The 17,041-nt window shown below is 40.5% G+C and overlaps 1 protein-coding gene across 3 annotated transcripts in view; it reads right to left on the reverse strand.

Moving 5' to 3' along the window:
• CNTNAP1 (contactin associated protein 1) overlaps positions 1–17,041 on the reverse strand; it is a 525,816-nt gene that overhangs the window by 275,297 nt on the left and 233,478 nt on the right. The window lies entirely within an intron of this gene.

Consider the following 17,041-nt stretch of genomic DNA (forward strand, 5'->3'; position numbering starts at 1 on the left):
AGACATAAGTCCATCCAGTTTAACCTGTGGTGTATGTGTGTGTGTTTGTGAGTTTATGTCAATATTAAATACCATGTCCCTGTAGGTTGTGATGGTTAATATGCCCATCTGAAAGTTTCTTTGAAACTATCAACAATCCCTGCTGATACCACTGCTTGTGGAAGGAAGTTCCGCATCCTCACAGCTCTGACAGTAAAGAACCCTCTATGCAGTTTAAGGTTAAGCCACTTTTCTTCCAGTTTCAATGAATGGCCGTGTGTCTTTTTAAACTCCCTCCCACTGAAGTTTTTTCCCTGTGCTAGATTCACCAGTAAGGTATTTGTATATCGCTATCCTATCTCCTCTCAAGTGTCTCTTCTTCAGACAGAATAAGTTTAATGCATGTAGTCTTTCCCCAAAATCGAACTGTAAAGCATTCTTCCCTGGTAATGCACCTTATGGATGACACCCATGAACACCCACATGTTAATATACATCGGGATGTCACCCCTGCGTGGGTATATGCTGAAGGTACATCAGGACTTATTTTTATATGTTCTTATATGTCTGTGTATGTTATATGTTTTTATATAAGATTTTTTTTTGAAAAAAAAAATACATCAAGATGTCAATGATAATAACTTAAAAGATTATATATTTAAACAGGTTATCACTACCTTCTGCCATGGATGGATTGTGAGATTTTGTTATTAATCTATTGAGAAGAGCAGATATGGAGCCTTTGAGATATGAATATTCTTCCACTGAGGAACACACACATTCTTATAACCCCGAACTATTCAAATTCTGGAATTCTTCAGCTCTGCTCTATTCATTTGGAAGAATGTCTATCAATAGCTGCTGAAAGATTCATACTGGATATATGAAATCCTGGAATCCTCTTCAGTCCACCAATATACCCTGTGCAATTCTTGCTGGATATGTTAAGTCCTGGAAATACCTCCAGTCCAACAAGCACAGGTTTTCCCAGTTTTCCTTTCTGGTGTGCACTCCCACCAATGTCAGTTATCTGTGTTCTGGGATTACATGTTTAAGGCCAGGCCAGTATTGTCTTGGGCTTCCATGCTATATATTGGGACCAGGGCAATGGCATATCGTAAGTATGTGTACCTGATCTGCATTCAGTTTCATAAGACTTTGCTACAAGTTAGGCCAGTATTCTGATCATTCTGTGTCAGAGTCATGACAGTACTCTTGTCAGGACTATTGAGGTTAAAAATAATTAATGCCTAAGGCCACATCATATCATATTTTTTCATATTTTTTTTGAACAACTCAAAAGCCATCTTGTTCCTATATTTTTTAAAGAGGTTAAACTGAGTGCATGGTTTTTGAAAGAGCTTTCTAGTAAGAAAGTTGTAAGTATACTATCTTGATCTCTCCCAAATAATAAATTATCTTTATGTCAACTGCATAGGTGAGGAATTGACGAAGAAGGCCAATGTTATGTTTAGAAGAATGTGGGTCAGGTTTCAAGATAAACAGAAAAACGTATAGTTTTTATTTTCTCTTTTCATGACATTATGTTCATTTAAGACTATATTATGAGCCAGAAATGGTGCATTACAAATAATCATATTAACAATAGTTTCACATATATTAGTAAATTATATTATATTATATTATTGGCATGATTCATTTAACAATGTTACCTATATTTTGTTTTTGGTTCACATTTTTCTTTTATATATTTTTTTCATACTAATCATGATATATTGTTTTGAATATATTCATAAAAATGTATTGGTATATCTTTATCTTAAAATAAGGTTCGCTTGATTTTAACAATATGAATATTTTTAAATGGATGGGAATTCTGGGTGTGAAAATGTGTATATAATGTTATTGTAGGTCCAACCACAAACATCTCAATATCCATAGACGTGAGGGGGGAAGTTAATTATGTGGATTGGTCATTTTAAAAACCATATATCTGAGGTAGAGACAGAAAGTCTGACATAAGAGACAGCTCTAGATATTTTATAGTTTTCTTTAAAACCTTAAGTCAAATGCTATACACATGACAGTGGAGAGATCTTGAGAGGAGAAAAACAGTGGAGAAAGATGTAGGAATGAGAGTAATAGATATCCTCTGGGACACCCAGCTGATATCTCTCAAAACAAAAGTTTCTTAGATCACCGGTAAAGTATTAATTTTCTATTTTATCTTTTGGTATTGAATTATTTAACATATACATTCCTAAAACCATTTAAACTTTGTAGCATATTTGAAATTGTTTTGTTTTTCTAACTGCAGTACGAACATTATTCTGTTTCAAACATAGAGAAATGAACATTGTCATATATCTCAACAAAAACTGACTTTAAAGTCTGGTTTTGTAGTGATATATGTTTAAACATAAAATTCATTAGAGAATTATTTTTACTGTAAAGTATAATGTGTACAGTATAACATTTTGTCCGTGCATTTTTAAAGTGCAAGCTTGAAGGTCTAATTGTTCTGAAAATAAATCAAATGTGTTAAAATCAACACCTTGTTTGTTTTCATAAGTCTGTAAAGCCATAGAAATGTTTACTAAGCCATCATACAGTGTTAAGACATGGTATTTTTCTCATCATCTGTATCGCCCATATATTTGATATTTGAAGTTATATCTTTTTGGATTATCACTAATTATATCAGATATTATTTTGCACTGAATTTTTAGTTCCTAAATATAATACTGTTAATATTTCAGTATAAATATCTGACATATTATGATGGCCCGAGTGAGATCCATCAGTTTAAAACAAGGAATATAATTGTGCAAATGTATTTATATATATATATATATATATATATATATATATATATATATATATATATATATATTTTTTTTTTTTTTTATTATTTTTTTATTTTATTTTTTTTTTTGTCATTTACCTGCTTAACCACATCAATACAGTGCACTTACACCCCCTTCCTGACCAGACCAATTTTCAGCTTTCAGCGCTCTCACAGTTTGAATGACAATTACTCAGTCATCCAACACTGTACCCATATGAAACTTGCGTCCTTTTTTCCACACAAATAGAGCTTTCTTTTAGTGGTATTGAATCACTAGTGGGTTTTTTATTTTTTGTGCTATAAATAAAATAAAACGTAAATTTTGTGAAAAAAATGCCTTTTTCTTTGTTTCTGTCATAAATTTTTGCTAATTAGTAATTTTTCTTCATAAATTTTGGCCAAAATTTATACTGTTACCTATCTTTGGTAAAAATAACCCACATTAGTGTATATTATTTGGTCTTTGTGAAAGTTATAGAGTCTACAAACTATGGTGCCAATTGCTGAAAATTGATCACATCTGATCAGGCCTTAAGTACATCAGGTGTACCTCATTTCTTGAGACACTAACAAGTCAGGAAAGTACAAATACCCCCCAAATGACCCCTTTTTACAAAGTAGACATTCCAAGTCAATAAGTAAGTAGCATGGTGAGTTTTTTTAAGTTGTAATTTTTTCCCACAATTCTTTGCAAAATGAAGATTTTTTTTTTATTATTATTTTCTTTTACAAAATTGTCATATTATCAGGTTATTTCTTACACACAGCATATGCATACAACAAATTACACCCCAAAATACATTCTGCTACTCTTCCCGAGTACGGCGATACCACGTGTGAGACTTTTACACAGCCTGGCCACATACAGAGCACCGAACATTAATGTAGTACCTTCAGACGTTCTACGAGCAAAAATGACGCATCTCATTTCTCAACCACCTATTACACTTTTGAAGGCCCTGGAGTACCAGGACAATGGAATTTCCCATAAAATGACCCTATTTTGGAAAGCACATACCCCAACGTATAATCTGTGAGGCATATTGAGTCTTTTGAACGGTGTATCTAATTTCTTGAGACACTAACAAGTCAGGAAAGTACAAATACCCCCCAAATGACCCCTTTTTACAAAGTAGACATTCCAAGGTATTAAGTAAGTAGCATGGTGAGTTTTTTTAAGTTGTCATTTTTTCCCACAATTCTTTGCAAAATGAAGATTTTTTTTAATTATTATTATTTTTTACAAAATTGTCATATTATCAGGTTATTTCTCACACACAGCATATGCATACAACAAATTACACCCCAAAATACATTCTGCTACTCTTCCCAAGTACGGCGATACCACATGTGTGAGACTTTTACACAGCCTGGCCACATACAGAGCACCAACATTGATGTAGTACCTTCAGACGTTCTACGAGCAAAAATTACGCATCTCATTTCTCATCCACCTATTACACTTTTGAAGGCCCTGGAGTACCAGGACAATGGAATTGCCCATAAAATTACCCCATTTTGGAAAGCAAACACCCCAACGTATAATCTGTGAGGCATAATGAGTCTTTTGAATGGTTAATTTTTTTCCAGATGTTTTTGGAATATGTGGAAAAAAATTAAAACGCATTTTTTTTTACACAAAATTGTCAATTTATAAGATATTTCTAACACATAGCATGTATATAGCAAAAATGACACCCCAAAATACATTCTGCTACTCTTCCTGAGTATGGCGATACCACATGTGTAGGACTTTTACACAGCGTGGTCACATAGAGAGGCCGAACATTGAAGTAGTACGTTCAGGCGTTCTAGGAGCATAAATGACACATCTCATTTCATTCCTACCCATCACACTTTTGAAGGTCCTGGACCACCAGGACAGTGAAATTACTCACAAAATTACCCCATTTTGGAAAGCAAACACCCCAACGTATATTCTATGAGCTGCAAATAGGTACTCTGGTACTCTGATGGCCTGGTGACAGGTACTCGGGTACTCTGATGGCCTGGTGACAGGTACTTGGGTACTCTGATGGCCTGGTGACAGGTACTCAGGTATTCTGATGGCCTGGTGACAGGTATTCAGGTACTCTGATGGCCTGGTGACAGGTACTTGGGTACTCTGATGGCCTGGTGACAGGTACTCTGATGGCTTGGTGACTGGTATTTGGGTACTATGAAGGGCGGTGACAGGTACTCATATGGACTGTGACAGGTAGTCGGGTACTCAGATGAACTGTGACAGGTACTCAGATGAACTGTGAAAGGTACTCGGGTACTCAGATGAACTGTGAAAGGTATTCGGGTACTCAGATGAACTGTGACAGGTACTCGGGTACTCAGATGAACTGTGACAGGTACTCGGGTACTCAGATGGACTGGGAAAGGTACTCGGGTACTCAGATGGACTGGGACAGGTACTCAGGTACTCAGATGGACTGGGACAAGTACTCGGGTACTCAGATGGACTGGGACAGGTACTCGGGTACTCAGATGGGCTGTGACAGGTACTTGGGTACTCGGATGAACCGTGACAGGTACTCGGGTACTTTGATGGGCTGTGACAGCAACTCGGGTACTCGGATGAACCGTGACAGGTACTCGGGTACTTAGATGGGCTGTGACAGGTACTCGGGTACTTTGATGGGCTGTAACAGGTACTCGGGTACTTTGATGGGCTGTGACAGGTACTTGGGTACTCTAATGGACCGTGACAGATACTCGGGTACCATGATGGACTGTGACAGGTACTCGAGTACCCTGATGGACCGTGACAGGTACTCGGGTACCCTGATGGACTGTGACAGGTACTCGGGTACCCTGATGGACCATGACAGGTACCCGGGTACTCTGATGGACCGTGACAGGTACTCGGGTACTCTGATTTGCCGTGACAGGTACTCGGGTACTCTGATGGGCCGTGACAGGTACTCAGGTACTCAGATGAACTGGGACAGGTACTCGGGTACTCTGATGGGCTGTGACAGGTACTCGGGTACTCTGATGGGCTGTGACAGGTACTCGGGCACTCTGATGGGCTGTGACAGGTACTCGGGTACTCTGATGGGCTGTGACAGGTACTCAAATACTCTGATGGACTGTGACAGGTACTCTGATGGACTGTGATTGACAGGTACTATGAGGGGTGGTGACAGGTCCTCTTTATTGGGGGGGGGGGGCAATCAGTGTGCTTCATGTGTACTGTAGGCGGTAATGAGATGTTACCGCAATCTCCTCCTCACACACGATCGGTGTGAGCAGTGTCTCTGTGACACGCCGCCACCGAAGAAACAGGGGTGCGTGCGCACGATCGCGCGCATTCCCTGTTTAAATGGGAGGCCGTCATATGACGGCCTCCCGCCACAATAGGTGCGCCGCCTGGCTGTCATTTGACGGCCGGCGGTCAGCAACTAGTTAAGGACCGCCTCCTACACATATACGTCGGCAGAATGGCATGGCTAGGCACAAGCACGTACCTGTACGTTGCTCTTTAAGTGCCCAGCCGTGGGTCGGGAGAGTGTCGTGACCATGGCCGCGGGACTAGCGGACCTGATCGCCACTGGTGCCCCGCAATCAGGTCACAGAGCTGAAGAATGAGGAGAGGTGTGTGTAAACAAACCTCTCCCCGTGCTTCCTACTGAGCCTGTCACTGATCGTCTGTTCCCTGCTTTAGGGAAAGACGATCAGAGATGTCAGACGCCAAGCCATGCACCTCTACAGTTAAAAAAAAACACACACACACACTTAACCCCTCCCCGCCCCCTAATGGTTAACTCCTTCACTGTCAGTGTCATTTACTCAGGAATCAGTGCAATTAAATAGCACTGATTGCTGTATAAATGACAATGGTCCCAAAAATGTGTCAAAAATGTCCGATGTGTCCGCCATAAAGTCGCAGTCACAATAAAAATCGCTGATCACTGCCATTACTAGTAAAAAAAATATTAATAAAAATGCTATAAAACTATCCCTTATTTTGTAAACGCTCTAACTTCTGCACAAACCAATCAATAATCTCTAATTGTGATTTTTTTTACCAAAAATATGTAGAAGAATACGTATCGGCCTAAACTGAGGAAAAAAATGTTTTTTTATATATTTTTTATATATATTTTGGGGATATTTATTATAGCAAAAAGTAAAAAATATTGAATTTTTTTAAAAATTGTCGCAGAGGTGATCAAATACCACCAAAAGAAAGCTCTATTTGTGGTAAAAAAAAGGACACCAATTTTGTTTGTGAGCCATGTCGCATGACCGCGCAAGCGCCGAATCACAAAAAGGGGCCTGGTCCTTTGCCTGCAAATTGGTCTGGGGCTTAAGTGGTTAAAAAAAAGAAATATATATATATATATATATATATATATATATATATACACATAAAAAAATTTTTGCTATTGTTGGTTGCAATATTGAAAAATGACTGACACTGAAGAAATTTCTAGTGTAATCAGTCCTGCTGATGCAGAAAATGAAATTGGTCTACATCACAGAAAAAACTGAGAATTGGTAAAATATCAGGTGATATCTTATGTCAAAGAAAAATGGGAAATAGAAACAGAACTTGTAGGTCAGCTATTACTGCCAGAAAGACCATTTATACTTTGAAATGTAGGACGATTCATATTCCCAGATAATTTTTATTAGCTCTCAAGAATGCCTATAACCTTGGCCAAGAGCCATGAATTTATCCAACTGTTTTATAATGCCTTACCAAATAACTTAAAAAAACTAATGGCCTGGGATTACCATCCCAAAAATGGTCTGGATTGGCTAATAACAGAGAGCACCACTCTTTTTACTGTTATACAGAACAGTTATATGCCTCAGGATAAATTTAAAAAGCCCACTCATAAAATAGTTGAGGTTCAGTTTAAAAGGAATCAGGGACCGTTTGAGGCTCCAAAAAGTAGTTATGCTGGAGTTGTTAAAAACTCCGGTCTTCCCAAACAAAGGAAAGCTATACCCAATCCAGATGATAAAAAGTTGTTTCCGAAAACTCAATTAAAAAGAAACAGTTTGTAAAAGGGCAGTGTACTCATTATGGGAAAAATCGGAGAAATGATTACAGAGATGATTAGCCTGATCAGACAAAAGTTCAAAGTGGTTCTGAATCAGATGAGTCTGAAAAGCCTCAGGCTTCTAATTTCCAAAAAGCACCCACACGGGTTCATTGGAAAAATAAAAGTAGTTTACATGACAGGTTGGATCAGATGCAGTTTGGGGTATTGACAGAACAGATGGAAAAATGATCACATTTTCTTACTGTACACCCCAAAAACAATTTTATAGAAGGAGGGACTCCTAGCCAAAACCTAGTTTATAAAAATTAAAGGTGAAAAGATGACTGAAATGTTAAATAATGCAAATGCCTGTAATTTACCAGTCAGCAAATGAGCAAATTATTTCAAATGTTTAAATGGCTGTAATTGACCAACTGACCAGTAAAAAAAAAAAATGAGCAAAGCAACCCTAATGGTTTTATATATATATATATATATATATATATATATATATATATATATATATTTATGAATTTAACCCCATTGCACTAAATGGAACGAAAGTCCCACAAAGTCCATTCATCATCATCTCTCACTCTGCCAACGGACCGAAAAAATAAATAAAAAAGATCCGGCTCCATGGGAGGCACCCACCGTATGGCGCTTTAGCGCTGATGACAGTCCTTTTATAACTGAGGGCAGGGCCACCCGTATATGTAAACGGATGCCCCCCCCCCTGACGCCACGGGGAAACCATTGGGAAGTATCGTGCATCAGAGGGGATGGGGTCACCTGGGTACGTCACCGCGGCCCTGCCCTCAGTTATAAAATAACTGTTATCCACGCTGAAGCATCATACGGCGGGTGCCTCCCATGGAGGTGGATCTTTTTTACTTATTTTTTCGTTCTGTCTGCAGAGCGAGAAAAGAAGATGAATGGACTTCGTGGGACATTTTTATGTTTTTATTTTTTAATAAAGGACTTGTCCCAAGGTGTGTCTTGTGGTTTTTTAACATTTTGACAATGTACCCGTTACCATTTCAAAACGGGGGGAGGAGGGATCTGGGGATCCCCTTGTTAAAGGGGCTTCCAGATTCCAATAAGCCCACCGCCTGCAGTCCCCCACAACCACCAGGCAAGTCGAACTTACGTTTGACTCGAACATCGGGCTTAGCCCTAACTGTGTTAAACACTGCAGTACACTAACACACTACACTATACTTACAGACTATAATCACACACTAATACTACACTAATATTACACTAACACTTTACAATTAAATGTCAAATGTTATGTAAAACTGTGTTAAACACTGCACTACACTAACACACTACACTGACACGCTATACTAACACTACGCTACCACTCTAGTAGCAAACTGAGCCCTGCTCTATCTATCTCCACTCCAACACATTACAAAAGATTTCTATAGTGTGGGGTGGGACTATGAGCATTGAGCCTTGATTGGAGAAAGGCATCATCGATTTGTCCAATCAGAGCTCTAACAGTGCTAATTGGCGATGCAATTAGGGCCCTAGAGTACACTGTGAAGTACTCAGTGCATTGTGGGGCGCTTGGCGGGCGAACATCCCTGCGAGATACCTGCCAATTAGGGTGTTCGGCAACAGGCGATGTTCGGCCCGAACTTTTGCTAGGCTTGAACTGTTCACCCAACACTTTTTAGCACCAGATATTCTGCTCTGTATATCTTTTCAAATTCTTTTCACGTCTTAGTTTAAACCTTACTCAGGGAATCTTCAATGTAGCCACCCCCGCTTTATTAAAACTTTTTGAGATCTGAATATGGTTCTCTCTGCACTTCATGCTGTCAGAATCCATTTCTCTCTCTACCCTGTCCAAAGAGTGGTATTTCCTGTAGCCATCATCTCAATGAGGTGAATATCTGAACTAGTAGCCTTATCTTGCAAAAACCCTATCTGGCTGCAGTTCTCCAAAAAAAATTCCCTCTGTATATTTCAAGCTGTGAGTCTCTCAGCACCGCTTCTTTTAAAAATACTGGTTCCTCATTATAAATGGGCCCTAGAAGAGTAAAAGTAGAGCTGGCATTATATGTTTTATGCTTTATATATGTCTTTATGCTTTCATATGCCCTGGCTTTTTTTTTTATATCTGGCTTCAGTTTAGCTTCCAGAAGACCGAATCACTTTTGTGATCTGGTATGAATCCACTAAGGGTATGCATCGCATACTAGCAAACTATGCTATTAACTCGTAACCTTTTCTTCAACCAGTTTCTGGCCCCCCTAGGGCACTTTTACAGCTAGAGGGTGGCTGCGCAGGACCGTGTATATATACACTATATAATCATATATATAAGTGTGATCATGTACTTCTGGATATATCGGACACAAGTGTGCACCACCGCTGGCTTGCTCTCGCTGTGATTCTACCTGATGTCCACCGGCACCCACTGATCATTCTGTACAAAGGCAGAACGGCGATATGCCTATGTAAACAAGGCAGATCGCCGCTCTGTCATTAAGGAAGGCATTAATATTGTGTTACTGCAAAGGAGGAGCAAGGATCTATGCCTTCCTCTAGTCAAAGCACCTCCCATACAGTAGTAAAACACCGGTTAGGCACACATTTAACCATTTGATCGCCCCTGATGTTAACCCCTTACAAGCCAGTGTCATTAGTCCAGTGACAGTGCATATTTTTAGCACTGATCACTGTCACTGGTCTCCATAAATGTGTCGAAAGTGTCAGTGTCCAATTTGTCCGCAGCAATATCGCAGTCCCGCTATAAGTCACTGATCACCACCATTACTAGTAGAAAGAAAAAAAAGAAAGAAAAATTCCATAAATATTTCCCATAGTTTATAGACGGTATAACTTTTGCACAAACCAACGCTTATTGGGATTTTTTTTTTTTTTTACCAAAAATATGTAGCAGAATACATATCGGCCTAAATTGATCAAGAAATTTAATTTTTTTTTATTGGATGTGTTTTATAGCAGAAAGTTAAAAAAAAAAAATATATATATATATATATATATATATATATATATATATATATACTGTATATACTCGAGTATAAGCCGAGATTTTCAGCCTCTTTTTTGAGGCTGAAAGTGCCCCCCTCGGCTTATACTCGAGTCATCGCTGTCTGCCTGCTCGATCAGCGTGTCGAGCAGACAGACAGCGGACATTCCCTACCCTTCAAACGCCGCGCCTCCGCCTCCGCCTTCGCCTGTGATAGGCGGAACACTGAATTTCCCAGCAGCCTGTGTTCCGCCTATCACGGACATCGTCTCATCCTCGTACTACGGACGAGGATGAGACGATGTCCGTGATAGGCGGAACACAGGCTGCTGGGAAATTCAGTGTTCCGCCTATCACAGGCGAAGGCGGAGGCGCGGCTTTTGAATTTTAGAATGGCCGCCGAGGCGCCGACGAAGAGCGGCGATCCTGGCAAGGCACGGGACGGAGGCAAGGCAAGGCACGGCACGGGACGGGACGGAGGCAAGGCACGACACGGGACGGAGGCAAGGCACGGCACGGGACGGAGGCAAGGAGGCAAGGCACGGCACGGGACGGAGGCAAGGAGGCAAGGCACGGGACGGAGGCTCGGGACACAGGCTCGGGACACAGGTAGGCTGGACACACACACACACACACACACACACACACACACACACATGAACACACACACACAGGGATGGATGGATGGATGGAGACACACACACACAGGGATGGATGGATGGAGACACACACACACAGGGATGGATGGATGGATGGAGACACACACACACAGGGATGGATGGATGGATGGACACACACACACACACAGGGATGGATGGATGGATGGACACACACACACACAGGGATGGATGGATGGATGGACACACACACACACAGGGATGGATGGACGGACACACAGGGATGGACGGACACACAGGGATGGACGGACACACAGGGATGGACGGACACACACACAGGGATGGACAGGCATGTCTCACCCTCGGCTTATACACGAGTCAATAAGTTTGCCAGTTTTTTTGGGGGTAAATTGGGGGCCTCGGCTTATATTCGGGTCGGCCTATACTCGAGTATATACGGTATATATATATTTTTTTTTTTTTTTTTTTTTTTTTTTAATTCTCGTTATTTTTTTGTTTATAGGGCAAAAAATAAAAACCACAGAGGAGATCAAATACCACCAAAAGAAAGCTTTATTTGTGGGAAAAAAGGAGTGGCTGAATTCAGAGCACTGAGAAACCTGGTCCTCATATTGGAGGAGAATGAGGATGGGTTAACACAGGTATCCCAAGAGGAGTCGGATGAATAGAAGGGCCTTCGGGTTCAATTGACCCATTAACAGAATGAAATCAACTCATTGGGGAATGCGGTCAAAAAAAAGTCTACCCAATTTCCCTCTTTACACACTAACACCAATATCTGGACTTTTCTTACTCAACCAATTAAGGAAATTGAATCACTCACCTTTCATAAACTGATGGGCCACAACCTGAGTCGTGCACATAGGATTGCAGTTCAGGACCTTAGTAAGAACTCCTCTTTGGTGATCAAGTCCTCGGACAAGAGCCGAAACGTGGTAGTAATGGATGAGTTACAATATAGAAATATGTGTTGGGACATCCTGAAAAACTGATCCTGGTACAAACTAATATCGGAAGATGTCATTACTAGATTTAATCAACAGTATGATGACACCATTGCTTCCGCCTTTGCCGATGGCTTTATCACCAAACAGATTTTTGAGGGCATACAGGTTCCACATCCCAAGACCCCCTACCTTTTATTCACTCCCCAAAACACATAAAAATCTTCCGATTGTTTCGAGAGTAGGTTCCAAGACCAAGAGAGCTAGCAAGTTTGTTGACAAATATCATCGTCCTCATGTAATCACATTGCACTCATATATCAGGGACACTTCAGACCTCCTTCGGAGTCTGGATGGCCTGCCGTTATACCTGTTGGATACTCTCTTGTAGCTATCGATATTGAGGCCCTTTATTCATCCATTCCACATAATTATGGCATTGAGGTAATTTCCAGATTTTTGGGGGAATGAGGACCTAAGTTGCAAGGCCTCAACAACTTTGCATTACAACTGTTATCTCACATCTTGACCAAGAATGTGTTTTATTTCGACGAGTCCCACTTCCTCCAGGTACACGGCGTCGCTATGGGCACATGGTGTGTGCCCTTCTATGTGAACCTGAACCTGGGGGGGTGGGAACGTGATTTGTTTTCAAGTGAGGAGTCTGTGTAGCTTTTGGCCAAGTCCTGTGCTGGTTCCCCTACATAGATGATGTTCTCATGCTGTGGGCGGGGCCAGTGGAGGCGCTGGATCAATTTATGAAAATGCTTAGTACCAATGTGTACAACCTTAATTTTACAATGCATTTGAGTACAACTACAATTGCCTTTCTTGATATTACCACTAACATTGGAACGGATGGCACCATTAATACATCACTTTATCGCAAGTCCACTGCTGGGAACACGATATTACACGCATCAAGTGCACATCCGCATTCTCTGGGTCAAAGCATCCCCTTTGGCCAGTACTGTTCCAACGAGGCACATTTTAAGCAGGAAACTGACCTTCTTTATGAACGTTTATTGACTAGTGGATACAGCAGGACATCTCTAAAAAAGGCTTTTAATAAAGCCCTAGGTCGTCTAGGGATGTGGCCTTGCTTCCCAAACCTAAAAAGACTGATTACAATGTAGTAAGGCTAATTACAACGTACTCTGAGCAACATCAATACGATCTATTATTCAAAAACACTGGCACATATTACTCCACACTTGCTAACTATTTGGGACCTAGACCTGAGACCACTTTTCACTGTGCAGGGTCAATCAGAGATCGCCTAGTACACAGTCAGTACCGCAAATCAGAAAGTAGAAGGGACCAACTTGGGTTGTTCCGATGTAGCACCTGTAATTTTTGTCATCTGTCCCCCTTCACAATAGCCATACTCACACCCAGCGGCATCATATTACCTGCCAAACAAGGAGTGTGATCTATATTATCTTTTGCCAATGTGGAGCCTTCTACATTGGCAAAATGATAAGATAATTTTGAAAACAGATGAAGGACCATGTATATTATGCCAGCAATGGCCTGAATACCACCATGGACCACCATGTGGCTTTCAAACACAAATATGATCCCAGGGTCCTCAAATTTTCCGTCCTCGATTGTGTCGATTGTGTCTATGAGGACCCTCGAGGGGGCAACTTTGATAAGAGGGTGCTCCAAAGGGAGTGCCAATGGGTATATGATTTAAGAGCAACTATGTACCCAAGCCTGAATGACATGCTTAGTTTTAAATCTCTCTTATAGACATCACTCGATGTTGATAATATTTGTACAATATTCTCCTACATGGTTGACCCTTTCCGCATGGTCTCTGTATATATCATCACCTTTTCATTATTTGTATAAACTGTGTATATATATATATATATATATATATATATATATATATATTATTATTATTTTTTTATATGAATCCTATGGAGGTTTAATAAGACATTCTCAGATTACTATAATCATCAACAACACTGCTGTAACTGTTTAAAACTCCCTGTATGGACAATGAATGAACATGCACTGTATTTTTATACATGCTGATCTACTCATGGGATTAGCTGAATGTAATGCCGCGTACACACGAGCGGACAGTATGGCGTACTTAGTTCGTCATACAATCCAACGGACAGTCCGTCGTACTTTCCACTGAACGGACTTGACAACACACGGATACCCAAACAGTCCGTCGAAAGCTTGCGCGATGACGTGTACAGCACGTACGACGGGACTAGAAATAGGAAGTCCAATACACAGCAAAGCACCCTTCCGCCGTGTAAATCCTTTCTGGGCATGCGCCATTCTTAGTCCGTCGAACTAGCATACTGACGAGCGGATTGTCTGCTGAAACCAAAGTACGACGGACAGAATTTCGAAAAATCCAAAATTCTTAGTACGCCGGACTGCACGCTGAAAAAGTCCGCTGAAGCCCACACACGAGCGGACTGTCCGCTGAAATGTGTTTCGACGGACTAAGTACGCCATACAGTCCGCCCGTGTGTACGCGGCATTACGTGGACAATATGCAACAAGATTTATTTATTTTATTTTTTATTTATTTTTTGCCGCCGCCCTCTTATGATGTCATCATTACTGTGCTGTTTTACCCGAAATTTTTTTGCGCCAATTTGGGCTATAAATGGCTGCCACACACAGAGGCACGTTGTAAAATAGCATAAGGCTGTCTCCCAGGGGCCACACATCATTGTCTTAATATTAAAGCAAGTACCTTTGCTTTGTAACGATAGATGGATACTTAAAGTGCATCACTTGGTTACTTAACCTCTTGCTTACTGTTTTTCTTGGGTCTGATTTTGCTAAACATTGTGGACAATCTCTCATATCTGGACTATTTTCCCGGTGGGTGTCCACGTTGATTGGTGGGCTCTGTAGCCCATATTTGGCTCCCCTCTTTGGCACTGAGTCCACTCTTTGTATATTATTCTGCCCCTGTCCTTGGAACCGTCTGCCTTTCTATGCTATTCTCTTATTAGCAGGTACTCCTTTCCTTTGATTATTGTCATTAGATGGTAGCAATTTGGTCCAATCAACCCAATGACACCCTAAGGGAATAGGCACCTCATTCTGTACATAATATAAATTTGCATAGAGAAAGGACCGGGGGGGGGGGATTTTTAAACGGTGCTGATTATTCCAAAAATCTAACAAGATATAAAAAATTCATAATAGTTTATTAATATACATTAAAAAAACACTGAAACAGCATAAGCAATATGCAGAGATACAGAGAACAATATACGCGTTGTTACTCAACAGGAGGAATCCCGGAAGTGAGAGTTGACAGCCTGACAGCACTTGTTCCCGACATGTTTCGCAATAAGCTTCATCAGGGGAAGTGCACAACTAGCAATGAATTTAATAAAAATTATTAATATACAAGAAAAACAGTCAAATTTAATTATACATCTCAATATATAATAAGATCAAAATGATGATGACAAAACTCCTAGATAAACCAATTAAAAATAAGAACCCAAATGTGTGAGATCTAACAAGATGGCGCTTACCACTTATTGCCAGACCATTCGCATACCGGAAATCGACCACAAGATGGAAAGAAAGTGCATCACCCCGGCCAAATCAAAAGGCTACTGCGCAGTACCTTCCCCATAGTGTCCGCATCGAGCCGTTGACGTCAGACGCCGGCTCGATGGATGGGGGAGATATAAGCCAGGCTGTCTTTCACTGTAGTGCACGCATGGTTACATTTTGACTGGATGCCTGGGTGCAGGTTCGCCAATCCTTCGTAATTACAACTTATTTCTTTAGATGCTTAGTTTCCCCTTTGTCATTATGTATCTCTTATCTAGCTGTTATGTTTGGCTGTCCCTAGGGAAAAAACCTTTTGAGGGGCAGCGCAGCTGTTTACCAATTAGTTTGTCTGGCTGCACAGTTGTCCAGTTTATCTGCCAAAACCTTGCGGACAGTTTCTCTGAAATGGATACATTTTAGTTTGCCCAATTTTGAACAATTCCCACCTCAGTAAGTACACTTCCATCATTTTCTTTTCTTTCTTTATGAATTTTCTTTTTTCCCATTGTTAGGCTTGCCCATTGCATTATGTATATTAGTAACTGCCTCTTGTCTCTGCATATATTCTCCTTATTTAAATTTATCTCATTGATTGAGGCTGTTGCCCTTCCTCCTCATTACATGAGGCTGTCGCATTATTATACTTCATTCTTATGTTCAGTTTTTTCACTTCCTGCTATATTCATTAGCCTTCTTCTGTTCTATCTGTTTATTTCTTTAGCACTGGCTAACCCCCGTCTATGTCCTCCGTGTGGCCTGGCGGCCTTTTGATTTGGCCGGGGTGATGCACTTTCTTTCCATCTTGTGGTCGATTTCCGGTATGCGAATGGTCTGGCAATAAGTGGTAAGCACCATCTTGTTAGATCTCACACATATGGGTTCTTATTTTTAATTGGTTTATCTAGGAGTTTTGTCATCATCATTTTGATCTTATTATATATTGAGATGTATAATTAAATTTGACTGTTTTTCTTGTATATTAATAATTTTTATTAAATTCATTGCTAGTTGTGCACTTCCCCTGATGAAGCTCATTGCGAAACATGTCGGGAACAAGTGCGGTCAACCTGTCAACTCTCACTTCCGGGATTCCTCCTGTTGAG

The sequence above is a fragment of the Lithobates pipiens genome, unplaced genomic scaffold (genome assembly GCF_037356315.1).
Source record: "Lithobates pipiens isolate NorthernLeopardFrog02 unplaced genomic scaffold, aLitPip1_a1.2 Scaffold_28, whole genome shotgun sequence".
Lineage (NCBI taxonomy): Eukaryota > Metazoa > Chordata > Amphibia > Anura > Ranidae > Lithobates > Lithobates pipiens.